Genomic DNA, 13,781 nt, shown 5'->3' on the forward strand with positions numbered 1-13,781 from the left:
ATATTTCAGTTTTCGAAGAATGTACATGTGCATTTATTCACTTTTAGTCATTCTTTCAAACACTTCTTAGGAACTTTTAAGTTCTGAGAGCTCTGATGAATGTTGAAAATAAGAGGAAAAATGAGACAGCTCACTGTCAAAAACTGTGATTCAGAGGACTCGCTGAGATACCAGGTCTTTCTTCAGCATCTACGGAGATGTGAGAAGAGAGCTGCAGGTTGAAGTTTAAAAGGAGCAAACGCAAAAAAAATAATAATAATAATAATAATAATAAAATAAAATAAAAGGAGCAAATGCAACTTGGAAACGGTTTAAAGATGTTAGCTGTGGACTTCGAAAAGTTACATGAAAACCATCATCCAAAGATGTAAGAATCTCCGTGATGAAATTTACATAACCGGTACAGTCCCAGGCTCAATTTGAGGCCAGCAAGGATGCTCCAGTAGGAGACAGCAGAAGCACTGCCTGATCAGCTGCCCTGGACCCCAGGCGGAACTTTCCTTGTGTGCCTGCAGTGTGAGAGACAGCTGAACTGCTTCACCAGAATCAAGTGAGACGACTCCTTTCCTGTGGTGTGTAAGCTTTCTGTTTCCATCTTACGTGTCCTGAAGAAGTCCCACAAGCCTATGATGCTGGTACGTGAACCCCAGCCCTTGGCAGTGAGAGAGGTGAGTCCTAACCACTGGACGGCCAGGGAATTCCCCAAGTTGCAGGCTTGACTCCACTGTGCGTGCTAAGTCGCTTCAGCTGTGTCCTACACTTTGCGACCCTATGGACTGTAGCCCCCCAGGCTCCTCTGCCCACGGGATCCTCCAGGCAAGAGTACTGGAGTGGGTTGCCGTGCCCTCCTCCAGGGGATCTTCCCAACCCAGGGATCAAGCTCAGGTCTCCTGCAGCTCCTGCACTGCAGGTGGATTCTTCATCGCTGAGCCACCAGGGAAGCCTTGACTCCAGAGGGAGTGGAATATAAATGCCCCCAGCTCTTTACTGCTGCTTTTTACTGGCCTCTTGCCAGATTCTGCTCCCTCAGATCACTATCTCCCAAAAAGGAGAGCTGTCTGGGACCTGCCAGCCTGTCCCAAAGCAATCGCCTAGTGCCTTCCACACACACAACGCACACACAGAGGCACAATGATTGATTGCTTAGAATGAGTTCCCTCGGGATTGCCTTTCATCCTCTAGTTTTGTTTAAACTTAACCTTCGGTTTTGAGTCACTGAGTTGGCTGTTGCATCAAATGATTCTTTAGTTTTACAAGTTGTCTCCCACATGGGATCAGCACAGTTACAGGTGCTGGTTGCTAATTTCTATAAAATAACCGCCCCCAGAGGAATGTCATTTAAGAGTTCTTAGGGGGCAAAAAAAGAGTTCTTTGGACTTCATCTTCAATAGTAGCTAAAGAATTCAAGTGACAGGTTAACCCAGAAAATCTTTTGCAGTTAATACATAACTAGGAACATTCAGAATGCAACACACACAGTTGAGGTGATCTTCATACACTAGTGGGAGAGCAGTGAGTGTAAAATGAAGATAATTAACATATACACTGGGATTCCCAGGTGGCTCAGTGTGTGAAGGACCCACCTGCCAATGCAGAAGGCGCAAGAGACTTGGGTTTGATCTCCAGGTCGGGAAGAATCCCTGGGGAAGGAAATGGCATCCGTGCCCCAGTATTCTTGCCTGGAGAATCCCACGTGGACAGAGCAGCCTGGCGGGCCAGAGTCCAGGGCGTCACAAAGAGTTGGACACGGCTGAGCACGCATGGTCATGACACGTACACGCTCTGTTGGGGGAGGCTGAGGGGAAACAGGTGTTCAGCCTAGAAAAACATTTCTCAGTGGATTTCCCATGATGTCAGCGTGGGTTTAACTTTAAAACATTTAAGAGTTGACTTACTAGCATTTGTGGATTCCAGATTGAGATCCTCGTAAGACCAATGTTTTCTTCCAAGACTCAGCACATTCTTTCATAAATGAGAGTCTGTTTCCCACTAAATTGATCTTACACAGTTGACTGGTTTGGGTAACTACAGATGTGATGGGAACAGGTAAAAATAAAATACGGATAAAAATAGGGAAAAACCCAATAATTCCTGGATTCCTGGGAAATGAGAATGTTCCATCAATTTAACAACCATATTTTCTTATTGCAATTTTACTTCAACTGCACAAATGAAGGTGGCATGTAGGAAATTTAAATGAAACAGTATGATAAAAACAGCAGAGAGCCAAAAACTCTAAAAAGGAAGTACACCCAGAGCAAAAGAACATTCGTGCACAATCTTCAGCTTTGATTGACACTTGCTGCCTGCAAATAAGGCGCAAAACAAATCAAGCATAAATCAAAATGAAGGGCCTGGAAAATTTCTGACTGCCTAAATTTTCAAAAAAACTCTATCTTTGCAGCATACAGGATTTCTCCTGTTTTAATCTTAGAAGCTTCAAAGAAAAGAGAATGGATTACACACACACACCTGAGCGCCCACACAATCATGCTTGCACGCCTACAGGCACACACATGGTGGTAAGGAGAGTAGCCAGTTCCTTCTCTTACCATCTAAGTCTCCTTTTATTTATTAAAAGAAAAGCATGCACAGCCCCTCATTGTTTTCCCTTTATCTAGTGATTTCTGTGAACTTAACTGCTGTCATCGTTACTAGTATTTCAACTTAAAATCTAAAAGCAGCTCCGCAGGTGTTAGCCCACTACACAGCCCATGGATCTCATCTGGTCTGCCACCTGTCCTTGAAATAAAGTTTGATTGGATATACTCTCATTTGCTACATATTGTCTATGGCTATTTTTGTGCTATAATGCTGGAGTTACAAAGTAGTGGCAAATATCTAAAATAGTTACTATCTTGCCTTTTACAGTAAAAGCTTGCCAACACCTGGTTTATAGTTTTGTACCATTTTTAATTCTATTTTTTGTAACTGTACTATGGTTATGTTAAATGTTAACATTAGGGATTAATAGTGTACAGAAACCCTTTGTATAACACTATTTTTGCAACCACTCTATAGTCTAAAATCAGAAGAGCTGATTCATTGGAAAAGACTGATCCTGGGAAAAACTGAAGGGAAAAGGAGAAAGGAGAAAGGGGTGGCAGAGGATGAGGTGGTTAGACAGCATCACCGACTCAATGGACGTGAATTTGAGCAAACTCTGGGAGGTAGTGGAGGACAGAGGAGCCTGGCGTGCTGCAGTCCATGGGGTTGCAAAGAGTCAGACGTGACTTAAGCAACTAAACAATGACAAGGCCTTGAAAAGGTCACTACATATTAGTATGACATGCACTACGGTGTGCAGTTTAAAAAGCTAATTTTGTGGTGGTTGTAATTACATTATAAACATGTCCACATGCATAAATCTAAAAAAGGTTGAACACTTACAATGAATCTACAACATACTTTTAAACACTTTATTTTTATTTATTTGTTTTGCTGCATCAGGTCTCCATTGCATCAGGCAGGATCTTTAGTTGCAGTGGTAGACTTCCTAGTTGAGGTGCTCGAGTTCAATAGTTGTGACTTAGATGGGATCTTAGCTCCCAGATCAGGGACTGAACCCTAGTCCCCTGCATTGCAAGGCTTAACCACTGGACCAGCAGGGAAGTCCCAAACCTACAATATACTGCTTTACATTTGACCACTGGTTCATATTTGTAGGAGTCATAGATTTGGTAAAGCACTGCAATAATTTAGGAAGGCATCTAAATCTTTTAATTCTGGATGAATTTTATGCCTGAATCTATGAAATTGCATGAGGACTAAACTTGAGAGACTGCCTATCATTCTAAAATTCCTCACTCTGGACAAATCATTTTTAGGACACTTTCTTATAAATATCACCCTCTGAAAGCATATACAGTTCCACTTACTCTGTATTTTATGATCTTAGCCTACATAGAGCTGATCTTAATTATTATTGCAACATCAAATATGATAGGAAGACAAACTGAAACACTTACAATACAATAGCATAATTTGCTTAAAAATTTTTAATTTATTTAGTTATTTATTTCTGACTGTGCTGGGTATTCGCTGCCGTGTGTGGGCTTTTTCCAGTTGCAGCAGGTGGGGGCTACTGTTTGTTGTGGTTGGAACTTGCTAAATTCTTCACCAACATTCTCTGAAAAAAACTTCTCAAGTCTTTCTCTTTTTAAAAAAATAATTTATTATTTTTTACTGTGCTGGGTCTCTGTTGCTGCTCAAGCTTTTCTCTAGTTGCAGCGAGCAGGGTTTAACTCGAGTTGCAGCGCTGGAGCTTCTCGCTGCAGTGGTTTCTCTTGTTACGGAGCAAGGGCTCTAGGGTACGCGGGCTTCAGTAGTTGTGGCACATGGGCTTAGTTGATCCACAGCAGGTGGGATCTTCCCAAATCAGGGATAGAACCCATCTCCTGCATTGGCAGGCGGATTCTTAACCACTGAGCCAGCAGGGAAGCCCTCTCTTCTTTATTTTAGCAATGGATTATGGAAAATGTGCGATTTTACCTTGACATGAAAATATTTCACTGCACGGTGATCTCACCTGATAGGTTTCGAATTTTCTGCATAACTGATACAGGAACTCCCATACGATTGTCTTCCATCTTGCTATGCTGCTGCTGCTGCTAAGTCGCTTCAGTCATGTCCGACTCTGTGTGATCCCAGAGACGGCAGCCCACCAGGTTCCCCCGTCCCTGGGATTCTCCAGGCAGGAACACTGGAGTGGATTGCCATTTCCTTCTCCAATGCAAGAAAGTGAAAAGTGAAAGTAAAGTCGCTCAGTCGTGTCTGACTCTTAGCAACCCCATGGACTGCAGCCCACCGGGCTCCTCCGTCCACGGGATTTTCCAGGCAAGAGCACTAGAATAGGGTGCCATTGCCTTCTCCGCCATCTTGCTATAAAGGTCAGGGGAAAAAAAAAGCAGCAAACTGGGAGAGAAACATCCAGAGTAGTAATATCTGAAGGCTTTCAAAGTATGTAAGTAGGTTGGTTTTTCCCTCCTTTCCAACTGATTGTCTCTATCATCTTACAGCTCACAAAATGTAAAGGTTTCATTGCAGGGTGTTTTTTGTTTCTCTCCAGACTAAAGTCCTCTCTCTCCTTAGTTTGTTTCCCTAGGCAGCATTTGACTTGCTCACTTCTGGCTTGATTGCATCAATGAGCTTTTCTTTTGGCTGAATTCTTTTCTCATTTCATCTAAACTGTCCTGCTTCCTCTGTCCTAGTCCGGGCGCTCTGTCTGGACTCTGCTGGCATTGCCCTGTGACCAGGGTGCAGTTTGGTCTGTGGAATGAATCATAGGGCCTGTGGTCAAAAAGATCTGATTTTTCTTTGGAGAATCATATCTGCAAACAACAGATGGCGTGCTGCCATTGGTTGTATTTGTTCTTTCCCAAGGTTTTCTTGTCGGTTCATGCGTACTTATTGAAGAGGCCTTAGGAGTCACAGGTTCTGAATCTTCGGTTTTGTCCTCCTTTTGTTCTCTTTCTACTGTGGATCCCCTTTCAGCATTTCTTTTCCTCCTGGCCAGCAAGGCACTCATTTCTTTTACTAAATCAGTAGCCTTTAGAGGAAGGGTTCATTTCCAAGACCCGTTATCTCCTTTAGATGAGGCCGAATTCACACCAAACTTCTCCGCTTGGAAAGAAGCATTCTCCATCCACGACACTTTGCTAAGTTTTGCGCCAGCAACTGCAGCTGCAAGTCCAGTTGAAGGGCAATTGTCTTCAGACGTGAATCCCTGAAAGAAAAAAAAATCCAGATGCAGGGAGGGGAAGAGCAGGAAGAGGGAGTGGAGGAGAAGGGGGTACTTGATTAGGAAGGGGTGGTGGGGGAGGTGGAGGCCCTGAGCACGGAAGAGGAGTGGGTGGAGGGGACCCTGGGGGAGGAGGGGGTGCAGCTGATGCCTGGGCAGGACCTGGTGGGGGGGGTGGAGGGGTGGTTGGGGGTGCAGGCGGGGCAACGCCCTGAGAGGCTGCCTGCAAGCCTGGCTCCGAAGCAGAGGACTCTCCACAGAGGCAGAGGCGGCGGCATTTGATATTCTCTGCTCTCACGCCCTCTCTAGCTGCTCCTGCCGCTGTTACCCTCCGCTCTCCAGGTCCAGTCTCTCCAGCCTCTCCCGCTCTCTCTCCTGCTCCAGGTGATCCCCACGTTCCCTCTTCTCTCTCTCCAGCTGCTCCTGTTTCAGTCACTCCCTCCCCAGCCTCTCCTTCTTCAATCTTGCCCTTTTCTTTCTTCCTCTCGCCAGCCTTTCCCACGCCAGCTCCTATTACGGTAGCTGGGCTTGTAGCTGCCTTCTTTGAATTTCCAAATTGTTATGGGCCACTGTGAACTTGGGCAGGTAGTTGGGAATTCTGCGGAAGCAACGTTGGCCCTGTTTCTATGAATTCAACACTTCTAAGGCATGCATCTGGAGAAGGCAGTGGCACCCCAATCCAGTACTCTTGCCTGGAAAATCACGTGGATGGAGGAGCCTGGTGGGCTGCAGTCCATGGGGTTGCTAAGAGTTGGACAGGACTGAGCGACTTCACTTTCACGCATTGGAGAAGGAAATGGCAACCCACTCCAGTGTTCTTGCCTAAAGAATCCCAAGGATGGGGGAGCCTGGTGGGCTGCCGTCTATGGGGTCGCAAAGAGTCAGACACGACTGAAGCGACTTAGCAGCAGCAGCAGCAGCAAGGCGTGCATCAGGGCACTTGCGAAGACACTGGCCTCCTCTTTGCTGCCAAAGTTGAGACTGTACGCCTGTCTAGTGTCCCGCCCTGGATGGAAGATCTCTGTAGCTCTATTGTACTTCAACCCTTTAGGAACAATACAATTTATCACGACCTGATGCTGGTCCAGAATCTTCCTGCCCACCACTCCGAATGTGTTGTTGCCTGTATGATGATATATCTGAGCTCAGCTGAACCCAGCAGAACCACCAGCTGGCACCCACTTTTTACTGGCACCATCTTAAGCCCTTACAGCAGCTCTTCCCTGACAGATACTGTTTAGTTTTTATTTTAAACATATGTCACTCCCTTCTCCTCTGCAGTTTTTGCTGAAAAGCCAGCTGATAACCTTATGGGGGTCCCCTTGTATGTTACTGATTGCTTTTCCCCTGTTGCTTTGAATATCTTCTAGTTTTAATTGTGGTCATTTAGATTACAGTGTCATGGTGTATTCTGTGGGTTTATCCAGTTTGGAACTCCCTGTGTTTCCTGGACTTGGGTGACTGTTTCCTTTCCCAAGTTAGGGGAGTTTTCAGCTATTATCTCTTCAAATATTTTCTCAGGCCCTTTTGCTCTCTTCTCATTCTGAGACCCCTATAATGTGAATCTTAGGGTGCTTACTGTCAGTCCAGAGGTTCCCTAAACTGTCCTCATTCCTTTCTGTTTTCTGCTTCTCAATAGTGATTTCCCCTACTCTGTCTTCCAGCTCATTAATCTGCTCTGCTTCATTTACTCTACTATTGATTCCTTCCAGTGTGTTTTCATTCCATTTATTGTATTGTTCCATTGTTTTGGTTGTTCTTTATACTTTCTCTTTGTTTAAAAAATCCTTCTAACTTATGGATCTGTGCATCCATTTTTCTCCCTAGTTCTTGGCTCACCTTTACAACTGCTACTCTGAACTTTCTCCAGTAGACTATCTCCACATCACTTGGTTTTTCTGCAGTTTTATCTTGATCCTTTATCTGAAAGAGATTCCCCTGCCACCTCACTTTGGGTTAGTTGTGTTTCTCAACTTTGGAGAAGCAGCCTTCAGTAGGAGACGTCCTATGGGTCGCATCAGTGCCCTCCTCTCTCATCACCCAAGGGCCAGGGGCCAGCGGTCCCAGGGCAGAGTCTAGCCTGCATTTGCAGATTACAGGCTGCTGAACTGTAGTTTTCTTCCTTCTGGTTTCTACCCCCTGGTGGGTGAGAGGCAGGTCTAGAAGCTTCTGTAGGCTTCCTGGTGGAAAGAGCTGATGCCTGCTGATGGGTGGGTGGAGCTGCGTCCTGGTTCTGTGGTGGGCAGGATGGTGTCCGGGGGTGTGTCCAGAGGTGGCTGGGATCAGGAAGTCTTTCAGCAACTTGTCTGCTAATAGGCGGAGCCATATCCCTGCCCAGTTAGTCGTCTGGCCTAAGGAGGCATCCAGCTCTGAAGCCTACAGGCTGCTGAGTGGGGTCAGGTGTTGCTGCTAAGGACCCAGACAAGATGCTGGCCTCAAGGAGCGTTCATGCAGAAGAATCATCCCCAAACATCTGCCACCAGGTTTTGGAACACAGCAGGAGCCACAGCGGCACCCCACCACCCCAGGAAACCTTCCAAGACCAGCAGGCAGGTCTGCTCCAGGCTCCTGTGGAATCACTGCTTCTATCCTCAATCCTGGCACAGAGATTTTGTGCAATCCCTTTAAGAGTTAAGTCTTTGTCTCCCCCAGCCCTGTGGCGCTTCTGCAATTAAGCCCTGCTTGCCTTCAAATCCTAATGCTCTGGGGGGCTCCTCTTCCCGATGCCTGAACCCCGGGTCAGGAAGCCTGACGTGGGCCTCAGGACGCTCACTCCTGTGGGAGAGCCTCTGTAATATAATTATTCTTCAGTGGGTGGGTCACCCACGGGGGTGACAAGGGGTTGATTATCTTGCAGGTACACCCCTCCTACCCTCTCACGGTGGCTTCTTCTTTATGCCTTTAGATGCAGACGATCTGTTTTGGCAGGTTCCGGCCTTTTTTTATCGATGGCTGTCCAGCAGTTAGTTGTGATTTTGGTGTGTCCATGAGAAGAGGTAAGCTCAAGGCCTTTCCACTTCACCATATTGAAAGAACAACTACTTTTTTTGGGAAAAAAAAAAAAAAGAAACATGACTACATTAAATAGGCATGTGGATTGTGTGACACATTATTATTTTTTAAGTATTTTATTAATTTTTCTGTTAAGTCATTCACTATGTAACAAAATTTTTAATCTTTTTTATTGTTTTTTTATGCATAAAAAATTTTAAGTATACATCATAGGAGTGAGAAAATGCAGTGTATGGAAAACATTGTGATAGACAAGTACCTAAGAAATTATCATTGTCTGTGCTAAGTGGCACAAAGGTCGCAGGTTGTGTGACTCTGGAGTCAATTTTGACTCAGGGAGGACACGCCAGTCCTCAGACCCTGGGAGCACCTGGGGTGGGCTCAGTTCTGAGCTTTGAAATTAAGGAGAGATGAAGCTGAAGATCCAGCCTCTGACTTTCAGACCAGACGCTAGAGCTTCAGTGCCAGGAAAGAGCTTGATCAATGAGTACAAGACCCTCTCCTAAGTAACCGAGATCTCTGTCTGATCTTGGGGGACTCAAGTGACTTGGGGGGACCTCCAAAGTGACAAGAGGTGAGCTGGGACAGAACTAGACCTTGAACCCCAGTCTGCTACTGCCCAGCTGAGGTTCTTTCCAGTACTGCATCATCAATTTTGGAATTTAGAAAAGATTCTCCCTTTGCAACTACTTTTTCCCTGCTGGTTCCCAGCTGGCTGCTCATCCTCAGAAAAGAGCTGATGTGTGAGTGAACGTCTCCTGCAGGATTCCCCAAGGAGACATTCGGAGGCAGAGATCTGCATGCAGGATGTTTGCTGGAGAGTGCTGTCAGAATGAGCACCTTGAAGGGACAGAGAGAGGCAGGACTGAGCAGGAAGAGAAGCTGAAGCCTCAGATATTTCCACTCACTGCTCTGGAATGAAGATGGTCCTTCAGGGTCATTCCAGATCCAACCCAGGGGGTGAGACCTTCACACTCCCCACACTGACCATCATTGGAAGCAGGGGGCATAACCACAGGCCAGGCAGCTCCCTTTAGCTAAGAGCAAAACTCAGTGAGCCAACATCAGGGTGTGCAGGGTTTCATTCCTTTCTGGAGACTCGAGGAGAGAATCTGTGTCTGCTTTTTGTAGCCTCTGGAGACTGACCACACTCATTGCCCATGGACCCCTTTCTCCACCTTTACATGCCAGTCATTTCATATAACTGACATTTCTTCGATCCTCTCATCTCTTTCTGACCTCAGCAGGGAAGGGTTCTCTCTTTTTAAGGACTATGTGATTAGACAGGACCCACTTGCATTATCCAGGCTCACCTTTCCATCTCTAGATCTGTACTGTACTCATATACAGTACAAAGTCCTGCCATGTAAGGTTACAGGTACCAGGGATAAGGAAGTAGACATATTGGTGGAGGGGGGGGCATTATTCTGCCTGCCACAATATGAATTAAATATATTTATAAGAATACTTCATATGTTCGTAGCAGCATTATTTATAAGAGCCAAAAAGTGCAAATAACCCAAATATCCAGCAACTGATGTGTGTGTATGTACGTGTATACATAAATAATGTTGTTCAGTTGTCAAGTGTGACTTTTCAAGACCCCATGGACTGCAGCACACCAGGCCTCCCTGTCCCTTACCATCTCCTGGAGTTTGCCCAAGTTCCTGTCCACTGAATCAGTGATACCATCCAACCATCTCATCCTCTGTTGCACTCTTCTCCAGCCTTCAATCATTCCCACCTTTAGGGTCTTTTCCAATGAGTCAGCTCTTCACATCAGGTGACAAAAGGATTGAAGCTTCAGCTTCAGTATCAGTCCTTCCAAGGAGTATTCAGGGTTGATTTCCTTTAAGATTGACTCGTTTGATCTTCTTCCTGTCCAGGGAACTCAAGAGTCTCTCCAGAACCTCAGTTCAAAAGCATCAATTCTTCGGTGCTCAGCCTTCTTTACAATCCATTTCTCACATCCGTACATGACTGCTGGAGAGATCATAGCCTTGACTATGAGAGGGTAACAGGCAGGAAGGCCAGGGGTCTCCAAACGGAGGAAGTAGGCTGCAAGCGTCAGACATTTTTTATCTCTCTCTTAAGCAGCATGAGGAAATACACTAGTGTTACTTTTTTTTCCCTTTCTCTATACAAATTAAAAAAGAGGGTTCTCTTAAAATTCTGTGTGCCCATAATGACACCTGGTTCCACCTGAACTTAACTTTTCTCAAACCTTGAGCTAACCAATGCGTTTTTCTTATGGAAATGTTTGTCTTAAGCTATGTTAATGTGCTATGTATTTACCCCAGAATCTGTCTTCAAGTTAGTTCCTGTTCTGCCTAAAGGCTCAAAATCAACTTGACAAACCAGTATGTTCCACTCATACATTGTTCTCCTAATCTATGTTAATGAAATGATAGATTTGTATGGAAATCTGCCTTTCTTCAAGATTCATGTCAAGGGTTTTATGGCCCAGGATGACTCACCAAGTGACAAGGTTATTTCAAAATGCATCTTGTGGGTGAGGGGCCTGATGCCATTCTCTGAGTTTTGAGACACTTCCTTTCTTTAATTAGCAGACTGCTAGCAGCTGTATAACATCCAGCTAAAGATTGGGGGGGGGGGGGGCACTCTTTCTGCCCCCTTCTGCTGTCTATGTCAGAATATACTTTAATAAAACTTTATTACACAAAAGCTCTGAGCGATCAAGCCTCATCTCTGGCCCTGGATTGAATTCTTCTCCTCCGGAGGCCAAGAATCCTGGTGTCTTTCATGGTTTTAGCAACAACCTTTCAACTACATGGACCTTGGTCAGCAAAGTGATGTCTTTGCTTTTCAATACATTATCCAGGTTTGTCACAGCTCTCCTGCCAAGAAGCAACTGTCTTCTAATTCATGGCTGCAGTCACTATCCACAGTGATTTTAGAGCCCAAGAAGAGGAAATCTGTCACTGCTTCCACCTTTTCCCTTCTATGTGTCATGAAGTGATGAGACCTGATGCCATGATCTTAGTTTTTTTAATACTGAGTTTAAGCCAGCTTTTTCCTCTCATTCTTCACCCTTACCCAGAGGTTCTTTAGAAGCAACAGTTAGAACCTTGTATGGAACAACTGACTGATTCAGAATTGAGAAAGGAGTACGTCAAGGCTGTTTATCGTCATCCTGTTTGTTTAACTAACATGCAGAGCACATCGTGTGAAATGCCGGGCTGGATGAGTTACAAGCTAGCATCAAGATTGCCAGGGGAAATACATAAATGTAGTATAGCTAAATCTATAGAAACATTAGTAGATTAGTAGTTTCCAAGGGCTGAGGAGGCAGAAACGGTCAATGACTTTTAGGGGTGATAAAAATGTTCCCAAATGAAGCTATGGTGACTGTTACATGAATATACCAAAATCATTGAATGGCACAATTTTGAGGCAGGGATTTTACGGTATGTGAAGACTATCTTAAGAAAGTTGAGGGGCTTCCTTGGTGGTCCAGTGGTTAAGAGTCTGCCTTGAAGGGCAGGGGACACTGATTCGATCCCTGGTCTGGGACGATTCCATGTGCCTCAGAACAACTAAGCCCATGTGCCACAACTACTGAGCCTGCGCTCTACAGCCAAGAACCACAACTGAAGCCGGTGTGCCCTGGAGCCCATGCTCTGAAACAAGAGAAGCCACTCCAATGAGAAGCCCGAGCACCGCAACTAGAGAAAGCCCACACAGGAGGAAAGACTCAGCACAGCCAAAAAATAAATTAAAAAAAAAAATTACATAAAAAAAGAGAAAGAAAGTTGTTTAAAACTGCCTTACAGGGGATTCCCTGGTGGTCCAGTGGTTAGGACTCCATGCTTTCACTGCCGAGGGCCCAGGTTCAATCCCTGGTTGGGGGGCTAGGAGCCTGCCAGCCCGGGAGTGCAGCCAAAAGAACAAAAGATGCCTTAGAGGTAATGCGTCTTTCATTTTATATCAGACAGTTAGGCATGAGCAACAGGGGTGGCTAGCCTAGCCAACAGGATGCAAGCTGATCTCTAAACCCCATCCCAGACACACCAGGAGAGCTCACAGATATGCTACAAAAACAACCACAGAGACTTTTCCAACTCCTGCATGTGCACCCTGGGCACAGAGTGGATACAAACCAACCACAGGGGCTTCCTCAAGTAAACTCAGGCAGCTAGGAGCCCACTAAGGGTTCAGTGATATTCTGTATATACATACATCTGACTATAACAGACTGAATTATGGGAAGATATGCACAACAGAGCCTATAGTTACATAACTTGCACCTGTCAACTGGCCTTGAGCGTATGCCCATTTCAATTCTTTTCTTGACTGGTGGTGGGTACAAGCCAGGGCACAACCAAGAAGAGGAGACAGGAAGGATAAAAGGGGGAACCAAGGGGGATGGTAGGACAACTTCTTTAGGTGTGGGAAGTATTACAGGGTAGGGGCCGTCCATGCGGGCTGGAGTTGAGCCTATAGGGACCCACCTTTCCAAACCTCAGTCAGTACCTGAATCCCGGGGGCGACAGTGGCAGTCCCTCAGAGTCCTCCTGGGTCCTGGCTGACACCCCCAAGCGCATTTCTTGTTGGAAGTGCCCAATGGCCATAGTGTAAGATCAAAGGCTTTGAGTCTCTGGATCGAGAAAGAGGTCACTGACATAAACAAGAGGTCTCCCATATAACATCTCAGGAGGAGGCACTTTATATCTGGTTGTCCTTATTAGTGAGCAATGCTAAGACTGAATTCTAGCTTAAAGTAATGCCAATAGACGGAAACTATATTTTTAACAGGTGCCTCAGAAAAGTCATCTACCTTACAGGGATAAGCTACTTCACAAGGGATGTGACGAGAACGAAATTAGAACATGATATAATTTATGATATAAATCATAAATAATGTCCCCTCCCAAGAAAGATGTCCACACCTTAACCCCTGGAACCTGTGATTATGCTACCTGACGTGGCAAAAGGAACCTTGCAGATGTGATTAAGTTTATGTATTTAGAGATGCAGAGATTACTTTGGATTATCTGCGTGAGTTCAA

The 13,781-nt window shown here is 45.3% G+C and overlaps 1 pseudogene; it reads right to left on the bottom strand.

The window, feature by feature from the left end:
- Positions 1-1,765: 1,765 nt before the first annotated feature.
- Positions 1,766-13,344, bottom strand: LOC136175733 (protein enabled homolog pseudogene; annotated as a pseudogene).
- Positions 13,345-13,781: the final 437 nt, after the last annotated feature.

Source organism: Muntiacus reevesi, chromosome 9, assembly GCF_963930625.1.
Source record: "Muntiacus reevesi chromosome 9, mMunRee1.1, whole genome shotgun sequence".
In the NCBI taxonomy this organism is placed as follows: Eukaryota; Metazoa; Chordata; class Mammalia; order Artiodactyla; family Cervidae; genus Muntiacus; species Muntiacus reevesi.